Below are 14,959 nucleotides of genomic sequence, written 5' to 3' on the forward strand. Positions count from 1 at the left end.
CTGCATCACTCTTCTGAGATGCCATCTGGAGTACTGTGTCAAGTTCTGGAGTCCCCAGCAAAGAAGGACAAGGAGCAATTAAAGAGAGTCCAGAGGAAAGCCACAAAAATGATCAGAGGGCCGAAGCACCTCACCTATGAAAACAGGCTGAGAGAATTGGGGTTGTTCAGCCTGGAAAAGAAAAGTCTCTGGGGACCTTATAATGGCCTCTCTGTAACTGAAGAGGCTACAGGAAAGTGTGTGGGGGGGACTTTTTACAAGGGCACGTAGCGACAGAACACGGGGGACAATTTTAGGCTGGAATAGGGTAGATTTATGTTAGATATTAGGAAGAAATTCTTTCCTGTGGGGTGGTAAGGCATTGGCACAGGTTGCCCAGAGAAGCTCCATCCCTGAAAGTGTTCAAGGACAAGTTGGATGGGGCTTGGAGCAAACTGATCTAGTGGAAAGTGTCCCTGCCAAAGGCAGGGAATTTGAAACTAGATGATCTTTAAGGTCCCTTCCAACCCAAAACATTCTATAATTCTATTATTCTAAATTTAAAATTACTTAGGTAATCTTGCAAACAGCTATATAATACCCATTTTTACTTAGTATAATAGGTATTTATAAGGAATTTTGAAAGTACATGGTATCAGACATCTATAAAAGAAATCACAGGAGCTGTGTTTTCACAGTCGATGTGAAATTTTATATTTGCTCTACAATTTGGGATGAAAGTACTGCTCATGTTTTGCAACTAAAGGGTGGGTGAATTTCAAAAGGGAGGAGGAGGGAGACGAGCAGAGGAGTGCAACCTTTTTGGTGTGCCTGCTGTTTGTCACCTGATAGGGGCAAAGCTGACTGCACAGCAATCCTGCCCTCATCATTCACCATCTCACTGCCACATAGAGATGGTGAACGATGGCTGTGCACTGCCTGCACCTGTAACCCATGGGTGACAGCCCATCACCCTGCACAGGAGCAGTTTATCTTGACTCCTGTTGGTGGAGCAGTATAAAACAGCTGGAGTGTGCTTGTGGACTTGGAATTTAATGGACTTTCTGGTGAGTAGTGGTACAAACCTTAAGTATCTGGTATGGGTACATGGTGTACAAGCTGTATTGAAATGGATCCGTTCCATGGGAAATATGATTTTATGCTTCCTAATTAAGCAATTAATTTGAGTTTTGCCTACTGTTTTGCAAATGTCAGGGGACAAAGTTGAGAACAAGTGCATGCTGTATTTGCATCATGTGTTGAGAGCTAAAGAATTCTGCAAAACTAATAGAATGCCAAGTTGATTTCCAGATTAATGTTTGGATGCATTGACTAGACAGTTGAATTTACTTTTTTCTTCACTGATTTGATATAACCTGGTTTGAATCTTCCCAACAAAGTAAGAATACAGATTTAAAGAAACTCCTCTCTGACTCTAAGAGTGTCCTTGAAAGACCTTCTGTTATGTCTGTGTTCTTTTCCACTGGGAAGCACATGTTGTCCTGTAACTCTAAACTCTTAAGAGACAAATGTCAAGAAAACTTGGAATGTTAAAAAAAAAATTGATTTGCATGGTCTGAGACTGACAGCTGTTTCATACATTCTGGATCAGCCTATGGAAATTTTGAAAGATTAATAACCATTCAGATCTGTCTTAGGTAAAATACATAGAGTGTATTCCATCCAAATAATACTGATTATATCCACTGGAAACAGATTCTTGAGTAAAACTTCATTCATTCAAAAAAAAAAAAAAAAAAGAAAGCAACACTTTTGCTTAAAAAAAGTGATAGAACACTTGCATAGTATGAACATGTACTCATTTAGCATGCAAGATTTTATTATTTCATGTATCTGTGTATGTAGACAAATAGAGATCTAATGCCGAAAAGGCCACAGAGGGACACTCATCATCATGCTCGGTGTTACATCAGTTCTGCAACACTGAGGAATCCATGTTATTTATGGAGAATCCCCAGGAAAGCAATGAATGCAGTCAACAAGCTGCTTTACATGAGTGGGAAGACTCTGATCATGCATATCTAAAACTTGCCATTGAAAAAGATGTGATTGCCCATTTAATGGTGTGTTGGACTTCACACAGAATCTGCTTCTAGCAAAGAGCATTTCTAAGGTATTGCATTCAATCAGTGTATCCTCTAGGCTCTTGTTTTCAATGTTGCATGCACTTCAGTGAGAAAGCTTCTGTGGAAGTTCCATGAGCTAAAAATCCTCTGAGGTGAGGTACTGAGACTCTAGGAAGCAAAACTGCTAATGTACCTCTTGTCATCTGTAATCCTGTTTGTCTATGTTCAAAAATTAATGCATGACAAAGGTGTGGTTTTAGAAGGCCAACTGTATGCAAATAGCTATTTAGATGGTACTAATAGTTATCCTAGGAAAATTGGCATTTGTTATGGGTATGGGTAGTATTATTAGCACGACATATGCCTGGCATTTGTGTAACAGTCATCAGCAGATCTGAGCCAGAAAGTGCCTGCTTCATGGGTCAGTTCTCTGCTGAAATCTGTAGAGAACTGTACTGAGACTAGTTACTGAACCCAGTGCAGTCTGGAGAAAGTACCTGGTCCCTACACCTCCCATGTAAACCTAGGATTTAAGGAAAAGATGCAGTTGTCTGAGGAGGCTTATTCGACAAAAACAACTGAAGTAATGCCAGTGCCTTCATCATGCAAATAAAATCATGTAATAACAGCACACCTGCAGTGTGATAAAGTGCCCAGTGTTTATGTGGCAGCAGCTCCACAGGCTGTGTACTGTGTGTTGTGAAACTAAATCTTTCTTCCTCCTATTGACTTCTTGCCCTCTGGTACATTGAGTTGGCTGCTTGAGATGCTTTCACTAAGTACAAAGTCAATTGACTGTAAGTGGTGATGAAGAAAATGTTGTGTGATTAATATTACAGTTCAAGCTCTTCTGATCAGTCACAGAAAGAGCAGTCAAATAAACTCAACTTCATTTCAAAGAATCACACATGTTTAATAGCAGAGAGTCTTCCTGGAGCCCAAAGGGAAAAACAAACCACTTGAGGCAAATCTCTCTACTTTTACATAGAACAAACTAGTATAGCAGTGTTAAAAGCTGCCTATTGATTTATGCCCAGACTGAAAGCCATGCAGTGATGTAAATGAAAATGTGTCAAGAGTCCATATTGATTTTTTTATTCTTTTTCTTCTTTTCTTTTTTTAAAGCAAGGCCACCTCCCATGGGAAATACTGTTAGCTATACTGCTAGGCTTGTCAGTGAGTGAAGTAAGACCTTTTTTCCACAAGACTACATGTGTCCAAACATCAGATTTCCTTCTTTTACTGGGGTAATATGGACAGCATGCTGTGAACAGCTATATTGACAAAGTTTCTCTTTTTTTTGAGAAAATTGTTAGGTGAAGAAGAAATGGCAAAGAGGAGAAATCAAAAGTTAGAGAATATGAATTTTCTTGGCTGAGCTTGCAGTCTAGTACTTGCAAGTGAACCAAATTTTTTTTTAAATCTTTGCTTGCAGTACATTTGTGTGACAATATAAACTATATTCAGCAAGAGACAAGGACAAGGAAAGGGTAGAAAGGGAGTCCTGCTGTCCCTAGAGAGGTGTGCACTCAGCTAGAGTAAAGCTGGAAACAATTTCCCTTTAGAAAGATGGAGACTGCAGCAAGAAGACCTATAAGGGTCTGTCTTTTGAGTGAATACTAGCAGAAAAAAATTAACAACCCCTGAAGTCTAAACTATATATATTATTTGTTGAGACTGCATCATCTTCAGCTGAGGATATACAAAGCAGTTTAAAAAATACAGCTAGCAGAGATCTGGTTTTTTTCCTTTGAAGAATCAGATGCAAACTGCCATAACTGTTTGTCTCAAAAACAATGTTATAGTTTTTTCTATTGGATGACAATCATAGAATCATAGAATCATAGAATTAGCCGGGTTGGAAGGGACCTCAGAGATCATCTAGTCCAACCCTTGACCCACCGGAGCAGTTGCTAGACCATGGCACTGAGTGCCACATCCAGTCTTTTTTTAAATGTCTCCAGGGACGGAGAATCTACCACCTCACCGGGCAGTCCATTCCATAGCCTGATCACCCGCTCCGTGAAGAAATTCTTTCTAATATCTAACCTAAACCTCCCCTGGCACAACTTAAGACTGTGTCCTCTTGTCTTGTTGATGGTCGTCTGTGAAAAGAGTCCAGTTCCCACCTCGCTACAGCCTCCTTTCAGGTAGTTGTAGCCAAAATTTCTATGGTGCTAACTCTTCAAAAGTAATATTCTCCAAGGTCTTTGATAAAGACTTCTTCTCTGTAGCCAAAATAAGCTCATATAAATCTGTACCATCACATTTGGCAACTAACTGTCTATACCTCAGTTAAAGGTGACAACAGTATGTGGCACACAGCCCATTGCAGCTCAGATCTTCTAAGTATGAACAAAGACCCACAAGGGAGAGTTGTATTTAGTGTGGAGGCAGCCTCATAAAAGATGGTTTTGTCTTTATTGTCACTTGAGGCTTTGGATACTTCCACAGCTCCTAGCTTTGACTCCTGGACAGGTTGGAACACTGCTCGATCTATTCTGGTGGCTTCTTCCTCTCCATTCATTCATCCCTAATGGCCTCTCTCCACGAAAGTAAAACAATTCTCTTGACTCTATATTTGGCCCCAATTAATCCTCACCTCAGCTATAGTTTTCCCATTGTGACAAAAGAGCGATTTCAAACTCAAGATAAATTAACGGGGATATTAAATTCTAAATTGTGCAGGGAAGCAGACTAAGTACCACAACAGCAAAATGTCAGTCTTCCAGCTACTGGCAGGAGAAGGTGCCCCAAACTAGGAAAAGCTGTGGTATATCAAAAGTCCAACCCTAAAACACATCAAGTGTGTGGAAATACTCTTATCGATTTCATGTTGATGAGGTTCAGGCTCCAGATGATTAAAATAAAAGTTCATTTTTAAGACTCCAGAAAATTCAATTTTGCCTTCTATTAAAGTCTACAACTGAGTTATAAATGGATGGCTGGTTATTCGGGCTGAGGAACTGAAAGTAGTGGAATAAAAGATGTACATGTAGACCCCTTTTATTTTTCATCATCTTAGACAGCTTTTGACCCTTTAATTTCCTTTTTCTTTTTTATTAAATTTTGTTGATAAACAAAATGAGAACTGCAACTTTTTTTTTCTTTGTTTTTTTTTTTTTTTTTTTTTTAAGAGAAGAAAGAGGATAGTAGAGTCTTCTGTGGAAAGTAGGTACAATTTGTCACAAATCAGGCAAGTAAGGCAATACTCAGGCTGTTCATGGATTCTGCCAGGTTTGTGAAGCAAGTTACGTTCAATTTTGTGTTATAACCTTTCAGACTTACTAGCATTGAGGCAGGAGAGGGGGAGAGGTTTAAAATTATTCCACTGCTAAGTTGTGTATGTAATGTGCAGAGATATTTCCTCAGTGAAATTCTAAAATAAAAGAAATTAACAAGAAATATGAAAAGCAAGACATCTATGAATTGGATGCATTTTAAAAATCTGTTTTTAAAATGTGTGAATTGGAACAATCTAACATGAACTACTTTCCAAAGATTTTAATCATCTCCTAGTAATGTTCTTTTCATAAATTACTTTATTTTGTCAATACCATGATTTCCAGTGTTGTCTCACACTTTCCTGGGAATAGCAACTGAAAATAATATGAATAATTTCAGTCAGCTTTGGAAACACCTACTGGTGTCTGGGATCTTACCTGACATCCCATATTTTCTCTTTAAGCTTACCTAAAAAGTTCTAGTATCTCTTCCATCGCATGGGAAGAGAAGCTAATCTAGTACAATGTAAAAGAAACACAGTTGTAGCTGAGGCCTGAGCTTTCTGAGCTGTTATTTGACTTCTAGGGATAACCAGGGGGGCAGTGATCTAAGCAGATGATGATCCAGCTGATACTTAGAAGCTTCCTCAGTGCAGATACAATCTGCAGCAAATAAGGGGAGACCTCCTGCTGCACCTAACAGGTCACCTGGAAGGTGGGTGCTCACACATTTAACCAGCCAGGGCACAAAGGAAAGGATTTAGTTCAGTGCTTCATTCAGAGCAGTCATTGATTTAAATAAATAGTAGTCTTTGCAGCAAAGAGCAGAAGCCAGGCCTCTTTCTCAGCTGAGTGCTTTAATTGTTGCCCTATGGTCATAGAATCATAGAATTGTCTGGGTTGGAAGGGACCTCAGAGATCATCAAGTCCAACCCTTGAACCACCATTGCAGTTGCTAGACTATGGCACTGAGTGCCACATCCAGTCTCTTTTTAAATATCTCCAGGGACAGAGAATCCACTACTTCCCTGGGCAGCCCATTCCAATGCTTGATCACCCTCTCGGTAAAGAAATTCTTTCTAATATCTAACCTAAACTTCCCCTGGCACAGCTTAAGACCATGCCCTCTTGTCTTGTTGGAAGTCGTCTGGGAAAAGAGACCAACCCCGACCTGGCTACAACCTCCTTTCAAGTAGTTGTAGAGGGTGACCTACACCATCTACAGCTGAGACTCTCCCTCAGGGGAGGTCTCCCCTGAGCCGCCTCTTCTTCAGACTGAACAGCCCCAGCTCTCTCAGCCTCTCCTCATAGGGTCTGTGCTCGAGTCCCTTCACCAGCCTGGTTGCCCTCCTTTGGACCCACTCCAGGACCTCGATATCCTTCCTAAACTGAGGGGCCCAGAACTGGACACAGGACTCAAGCTGTGGCCTCACCAGCGCTGAGTACAGGGACAGAATCACTTCCTTGGACCTGCTGGCCACACTGTTCCTGATACAGGCCAGGATGCCATTGGCCTTCTTGGCCACCTGGGCACACTGCTGGCTCATGTTCAGCTTCCTGTCAATCCAAAGTCCCATGTCCCTCTCTGTCTGGCTGCTCTCAGCCACTCTGTCCCCAGCCTGTAGCGCTGCATGGGGTTGTTGTGGCCAAAGTGCAGGACCCGGCACTTGGCTGTGTTGAACCTCATCCCATTGGAATCAGCCCAACTCTCCAGTCTGTCCAGGTCCCTCTGCAGAGCCCTTCTGCCTTCCAGCTGATCCGCACTCCCCCCCAGCTTAGTGTCATCTGCAAACTTGCTGATGATGGACTCAATCCCCTCATCTAAATCATCAATGAAGATATTGAACAGAACTGGGCCCAACACTGATCCCTGGGGGACACCACTAGTGACCGGCCACCAATTGGATGCAGCACTGTTCAGCACCACTGTCCATCCAGTTCCTAACCCAGTGCAGAGTGCCCCTGTCCAAGCTGTGGGCTGACAGCTTCTTCAGGAGGATGCTGTGGGAGACGGTGTTCAAAGGCCTTGCTGAAGTCCAGGTAGACCACATCCACAGCCTTCCCCTCATCCACTATACGGGTCACCTGATCATAAAAGGAGATCAGGTTGGTCAGAAAGGACCTGCCCTTCCTGAACGCATGCCGGCTGGATCTGATCCCCTGTCCATCCTGTAGATGCTGTGTGATTGCCCCCAGGATGATCTGCTCCATAGCCCTGCCAGACACTGAGGTCAGGCTGACAGGCCTGGAGTTTCCTGGGTCCTCCTTCCAGCCCTTTTTGTGGATTGGCGTGACATTCACCAACTTCCAGTCATCTGGACTGTCCCCGGTGAGCTCTGTTCTGCTCTCTAGCCTAAGGAATCTTTGAGGGAAATGTTCTGTTGGAGGTCAGGAAGGCTCCACACAGAGATCTGGAGAGGATGGATAGATGGACAGAGGCCAGTTGTGAGAATCCTCAAGGCTGAGTCCCGAACCTGGATCACAACAACCTTATGGAGCACTACAGGTTTGGGGAAGTATGACTGGAAATTTAACCAATGGCAAAGGACTTGTGGTATCAGTAGACATCCAGCTGAATATGAGCCAGCAGTGTGCCCAGGTGGCTGAGAAAGCCAACAGCATCCTGGCTTGTGTCAGGAATAATGTGGCCACCACAATTAGGGAACTGATTGTGCCCCTGTACTCTGTATTGGTGAGGCTGCATCAAGAGTACTTTGTTCAGTTTTGGGTCCATCACTACAAGAAGGACATTGGGGTGCTGGGGTGAGTACAAAGAAGGGCTCTATGTTTGGACCACGAGTCTTAGGGAGAGCAGTTGGGGCAAGTGAATTTGTTTAGTTTGGAAAAAAGGAGGCTGAAGGGAGACATTATTGCTCTTTTCAACTACTTGAAAAGAGGTTGTAGAGAGAAGAGGGTCAACCTCTTTTACCAAGAAACAAGTGACAGGACAAGAGGAAATGGCCTCGGATGAGAGGAAAAATTTCTTCACCTAAAGGGTTGTCAGTCAGCAATAAGTGATTAAGTCACCATCCTTGAAGGTATTTAAAAGACATATGTATGTAGTGCTTATGGGCATGGTTTAGTAGTGAACTTGGCAGTGCTAGGTTAACAGTTAACTCAATGATCTTAAAGATATTTTCCAACATAAATGATTCTATGATCTTATGATTCTAAATTATTTAATGTAAAACACAACAGCTTCCTTAGGAGCAGCAAAGAGTACTCTGTCCACTCTGTCTCTGGGTGCTGGCATATGCATGTGCATACATAAAGACATTAGTTCACAGATGGAGGGGCTGTAGTTCTCTTGGGAGATGAGATATGTGAGTTTGAATCCTCCTAGGCTGGAGGGCAAGGGAGGATTAATTTTATTTTGTTCACACTCTTGTACTGCAATAGGGTTTTACTGGGGGGCTTGAAGAATAGTAGAGTGACCTTGAGAATGCTGTATGCCTGGTAGTATTTAGTTGAATACTAAACTGTTAAATAGGAGAGAAGATGAGAAGCAGGGAAAAAGAGGCAAATAAATTTATCTCAGAGCTGTATTGGTTAAATTAATCATTTAAATGATTCGATATGGGTGCTTTATAAGATGCACCCTTTTATGTTTGTCACTTTTCTGTTTTTAAAGATTGAATGTTTTCGAGTCAGTATAATGGTACATCCAATTTCTCAGCACAGGGCACAGAGGGTAGACATGATAATAGCTTATCTGGTTTTATTTTTAAAGGAATCTTTTAGAGATGTTTTCAAGATGAAAAAAAATCAAAAAAGTTAAAAAAATAATGCAATAGCATTTCTATTAAACAACTGTCCAAGACATCCTCTTTCTCTGATAAATCTTCATGAAAAACAACATAAACAATTACTTTATTTAAGATTTTCTTTGCTTGTTCAGGTTTTACATTCAGGAGTGAATTCAGAGTGTAAAAGAAGAGGCTGTGCCTGAGTTTCAGAAAATGACATGATGTGTGACTCACATTTTGGAGAAAAGAGAAGGAATAAAAAAAACATTATTCACTTTTCTCTAACACAAATTGTCAACTTTTTTAAGACTTGTCTTATTTCAAGCACATGCTTCTGTCCAGCACAGGTCCTTGTTCTCTCACCTCTGGGAAAGGGAAGAGTCCAATTGCTTTGGGGTGTGACTGAGAAGTGAGGGGGAAAACAGAGGTTTGTGCTTTTCTTAGAAGAAAAGGAGATATTGTGTGAATAGGAAAAAAAAGTGAATGCATTCAAAAGCCTTTCATAAATCCAGCCCACTTTCCTTTTTCCTGTACCCAACCCATGAAATTATTCTGGTTTTGATCTCATCTCTCTCTCCCCCTTTGTTCAGTGACACACAAGAATGTGACCCATACTCTGGAAGGTATAAATTCCATTTTTTTTACTGCCTAACTCAGATCAGGACAAAGAAATGTTTGAGAAGTGATAATTATCAAATGTTTTTTTAATGTGAGGTCAGTATTTTTTGTTAATGTTTGTGCCAAAAGAATTAAACTTGCCTGATTACTTAAAAACAAAACCAAACACAAATAAACTGGGAACATGATTAAGATGTGATTTCTCATTTACTGGAGAGGCTAGGAGCATATTTTAACTCAATTTGCCATTGTCTCCATGATTACTGTGGGTTTGTCAATGGGAAAAACTCCTTGCAGTGAAATATCTGGATCCTTGCCCTTAAATAAAACATTATTGTTTATGCCTTCTAATCGAAGATATTGTTTACAGGGCAGATATCTGTCAAGTCTTCTTTCAGTTATTGACTACATGATTTATTTCCTTGTGCAGCTGCTTTTAGGTGTGCTGAAACCTCTCTTGACTGCTTATAAGCTGCTCAGAAAAGCCTGGCTTTGGTAAAAGAATGCAGCACAGTCATATCTAAATAGCTAAGTATGGAGCTGAGTCCAAGCTACTGGTCACCTGCATGAAATCGCTGTGTCTGTCTTATTACTGTTTGTTTTCTCCTCTGTAACAGAGCATGTGGACACTCAGGGAATAGTGTATTATTGAACATGGGTATGAAGACCTCATCAGCCTAATGGAACAATTAACTTAACCATTCTGTTGTCCTTGATCTGCAGAATTTTGTTTTAAGATTAGGGTGATAAGGTGAAGATTAACCCCTCTGGGTCAGTGGGGCTGATGAAACATGATTTATTAATCCTCAAAGAAAACCTTAATTGGACACTGGAGTACTTTTTCCTTCATTGTTAAACACTGCCAGTTCCCTGGATAATTAGGGTAGGTGGTGAGTATGATATAGACTTATTGTAATTAAATGCACCAAAACCAAGGTAATGATTTTTTCCCCTGAGAGCCCCATGTGTTATTTTCTCCAAATAAACCAGCACCAATATTTGTAAACAACTGAAAAATATCCCCTACATGTGGACATTGGCTACCCAAACATAACTTATAGGTGAGATTTGGAGAACAGCATTCATAAGAATCCTTTGATTTAGAGGAACTGTCTCAAATCCTGGCCTTCAGAGCGCAGAGAATTCACTCTGTGAGCAGGTTAATGAGCAGGTTGATTTATTCTTATTTTTTTTACCAACCATTAGTCACTCTTTCATCAGGTTCTTTCCATTAAGAAGCACTGATTTATTAGAAGAAGCGCTCCTCTGAGGAATTTGGTAGGTTTTGAAACCAAATCTTGGAAATACTTTCTTTTTCAGAGAACTGTCTTTTTGCAGGCAGTATAACAAATGGGTTCATTATAATGCAGCATGCAGCTAAAGATGGGAGGACTCAGTAGGCATACAATTCTAGCTGCTGTACCCCAGGCTCAAGAAACGGAGCTGTGTGACTTGAGGATTCATTAAGACGCTTGGTGTAGCACAGCCCTGATGAAATAAGTTAACATTCTCATTAGGGGGTTGGAGCAATCATTTGGAAAAAAAACTCCTTTGCTACATTTGTTTACTGTGTCACAGGAAGCATGTCCTCAGTCAAGGGGGATAATCATTGTCAGCATTTTACAGAGTTACAAAGCAAACTAATAAGCCAGATTGTCGAATTATGTCAATCATGTCTAAACATCAACAAGCCAGTTGCTGTATGCAGATGGGGAATTTGTGAAAAGCCTGGATATGCAACACGGTGTGAATAGTGCACATTGCAAGACCATGATTTAAGGCTACCATCCTGGGGAATGTGACCTTCCACTGTGAGGCTCTGAAGCAAGATTTTTGTCTCTATTAAATCGTCTGGTGAGACTCTTGACATTTAGGGCACTGACCGAGGAGAACTTGTATCATTAAGCATTATGTCCTGCTTCTGTTACCCCATCACTTTACCCACCACATTATCACACTGGTATTTTACTTGTCTTCTTGTTGCTTTTGCTGGCGTCCTCAGGATTTATTACAACTTCACACCCTGACTGACTTCCCAAGGCTCTAGCCAGAGAAGATATGAGAACCCAGTGTTGGAAAATTTTCTACTAAAGACAGAGGAAAATTCGATATATTCCTACCCAGCCCTGGTGTGGAATGGAGTAAAATGTTATCCCACCAATCCTGATGTCAGCTTTTGAGTGACAAGTTCTTTTGGCATGTGTCATCTTTGCACTAGACACTGCCCCAGGGGGGAAGGGACCTGTTTGTGGCTGGTAGTTGCTGAGTGCTTCTGTGATTTCACCCCTGACCATGCTGATACATAAGGGACAAAAGAATGAACAGTTTAAAAAATGCTATAAAGCTTTGAGAATGCTTAAACAGGCTGAAGTGAAGATTGCACAGGATAGGAAGATAAAAAATAAGACATTAATCTGCGGAAAGAACAAAAGATCTATTAAATTAATCAATAGGTCTTTTACTGTGGCAAATATAATTTAGTTAAAGAAAACATAGACGGTGCAAAAAGAATATAATGAGTTTTTCACCTCTCCTAAAAGCAAGGATTGTGATGAGCAGTTATTGACCAACTGGCATGTACTTCAGAGAGGAAAAACATGCTCTGGAGGGTGGGTCTCTCAACCACACTGAAGTTACAGCACCATACTGTCCCACAGAACCATGGCCTTTAACTCACTGCAGCGAGATGTCACCTCATGAGGAACACCAGAACATAAGACACACTACAGCCAGTTCCTCTTTTTCCTCATATTTAGAAGGAAATAGCAAGAAAGAGTTATATATTCATTCCCTAGCAGTTTAAATGTCACTTGGGAACATAATGAAGTCATGGGAGAAAAAAAACGTGCATTGTAACTGGGGACAACTGCCCAGTGTTCCAAGTTAGGGGAAGACCTCTCTGTAATTGTAGGTATTACTATAAGTCACTTTCTATTAGGTAAGGCCCAAAGAGTTTGATGTTGGTTCTGTTCAAGACATAAACTGGGTTGTTCAGTCTCAATGAAATATAGACTTGCTTTTTTTACTGAGAAGAACATAGTGTGTTTTTATCCAGAATTTTTATATGCCCATATTGAAACATTATCATTTTAGTGGTCAAAGCTTCAAGATGAATGTCTGGCTTAGTGCTGATTTTTTTTAACAAGGATTCACTCACAGAGCAATTTCCTACATCACTGTTGCATATCCTATTTTATAGATTTCCACTGATGTGTGATCATTGTTATTTGGTTTTCTTTCATTCACTCATGCATAATATGGAGTGCTTGGTTCATATAGGGTTTTTTTCTTTACTAGTCCCTCTTTGAAACACAGTCATGTGCTCTCCAGAGCCCAGGCACCTGGAGACTCTAACGTTTGCAATAGATCAAGAGAGTAAGAGCTCTCTACAGGAGAGAGGAAGATTAGGGGAGACTTTATGACTCTCTGCAACCACCTGAAAGGAGGTTGTAGTGAGGAGAGTGTTGGTTTCTTCTTCCAAGTAAATAACAATAGGACAAGAGGAAATGGCCTGAAGCTGCACCAGGGGAGGTTTAGGTTAGATATTAGGAAGAATTTCTTTACCGAAAGAGTAGTCAGGCACTGGAACAGGCTTTCCAGGGAGGTATTTAAAAAAAAAGTAAATGTGGCACTTCAGGACTTGCTCTGATGGGCATGGAAGTTTTTTCCTAGGTTGACAGTGGGACTTGATGATCTCAGAGGTCTTTTCCAACCATAATTATTTTGTGATTAAAAGCCTTAGTTTCAGAATTATTAGTTACACTATTACAACTTCCCAAGCATTTAAGTATCATAATCTGAAACAAGGTGCAGTGTGAACTGTCCCTCCTTCTAATTCTTAACCTTCGTGGCCAAATGTAGGTGCCAGCTATTCAACAACTGTTCCCTGAAATGTGGGCAAGAGAAAAGTGAGAAGCACTAAATTAAACTATTAGTGTAACACACAGAAGGGATGGGAGTGAACAAACTTAACAACTGTATCATGCCCCATCTGACTAGAGCACTGATGTTATTAATTTAAAGCTGAACCAGCCATCTGGGCTCTTTAGCATCCATATACATTATGTTCAAGTCTGATCCTCAGAAAGAGGGAACTAGGGAAAACTTAATCTGCCATTCGGAAGAAAAGAGATGATATTTCCTTTTCTCAGTGTGAAGCAGCCTTTGCTGAGCAGGAATTAAGGAGGCCCATGGGGTACGTATGTGCTAGCAGGCACAGAGGTTCATTTTAACTTTATCTGGCCCTTTGGGAGAGAGTAAACACATAGAGAATCTTTCTTTCCACACAGCTTCATTATAACTTCCAAAGGAGCATGAGCTTGACAAATCTCACCATACAATTCTAATTAGAATAGATCTTCCTTTAAAAAAATCAATTCCATTAACAAAAAAAATCCCACAGTTCTGGTCCAATCTCAGTCTCACTAGAAAGACAAGTATCAGTATATCAGTAAGCTGATGGATCTTGTGAAAAAAAAAAACCATAAAGAAGCTGACCAATTGATTTTAAAATACAGTCAATTAGAAATCACACTTGACTTTTTTGAGTGGGAATTAATTTGATTTGAAATGGCATCATGTCCTTGTCCACTGTTAATTAGCAATAGTAATAGCATTGTTCTCCTACTGGAATTTCAAACAGATCTGCCTTCCTATAAGGCAGATGGTTGGTTCAGCTCAAAGCACTCACACACAGCAGAGGTCTCAGCTCCATTACTTCTGTTGGCTGGCAAGGAAAGGATTTGGTGAAAAAAGTGGGAACCCTTAACACAGGAAGAAGTTGCCTGTGGAATGAGTTTATCTTTCCCAAGCTGCAGTCTGAGAGCAGCTATTCCAGGCAGGAGAGGCTGTGGCATTCCCACAGCATTGCAGCTATCGAGGCTTGGTTGCTGGGGCACTGCAGGGACATGTATGGCAATGCAGTAAGGTAGTGTCCAGAGACTGCTCTGGAATTCTGGGTATTAAACTGGTGTCAAACAATTTGATCCACATTTTCATCTAAAGCATTAGGCCAGGCCTTCCTTGACCAAAAGCAAACTCAGTTGTATTATCTTCTGTTTGTTCAAGGGATAAGCCCAGCAGCTGTTCTTGTTGTGTAATGTTCGAATCTTTACAGAGGCTGCAATAGCAAGGGAAGCTCCATGCATGGGGACTGGCCCCTTCAGTAACCTTGCAGTGAGCAGGATTCACAGGCCTGTGCAGATCAGTCTCTCACTGACAGGAGACTATTGGATGGGTTCTTTTTTTTTTTTTCCTTTACACTGCAGACTAAATACTAGCCTGCAGAAGTGCTTTCCATTGATAT

The 14,959-nt window shown here is 40.9% G+C and overlaps 1 protein-coding gene across 2 annotated transcripts in view; it reads left to right on the forward strand.

The window, feature by feature from the left end:
- The first annotated feature begins 886 nt into the window (after positions 1 to 886).
- The window catches only part of HS3ST5 (heparan sulfate-glucosamine 3-sulfotransferase 5), a 33,182-nt gene continuing 19,109 nt past the window's right edge, over positions 887 to 14,959 (forward strand). The window contains exon 1 of one of the 2 annotated variants that reach the window (XM_030448636.1): positions 887 to 1,046. The gene's annotated coding sequence lies outside the window, so the exon portion shown is untranslated. Of the gene's footprint in view, positions 1,047 to 10,912; positions 10,933 to 14,959 lie in introns of those variants that run through there. The other variant, XM_030448637.1, reaches the window with a different exon arrangement.

This window comes from Calypte anna, chromosome 3 (genome assembly GCF_003957555.1).
Source record: "Calypte anna isolate BGI_N300 chromosome 3, bCalAnn1_v1.p, whole genome shotgun sequence".
Classification (NCBI taxonomy): domain Eukaryota; kingdom Metazoa; phylum Chordata; class Aves; order Apodiformes; family Trochilidae; genus Calypte; species Calypte anna.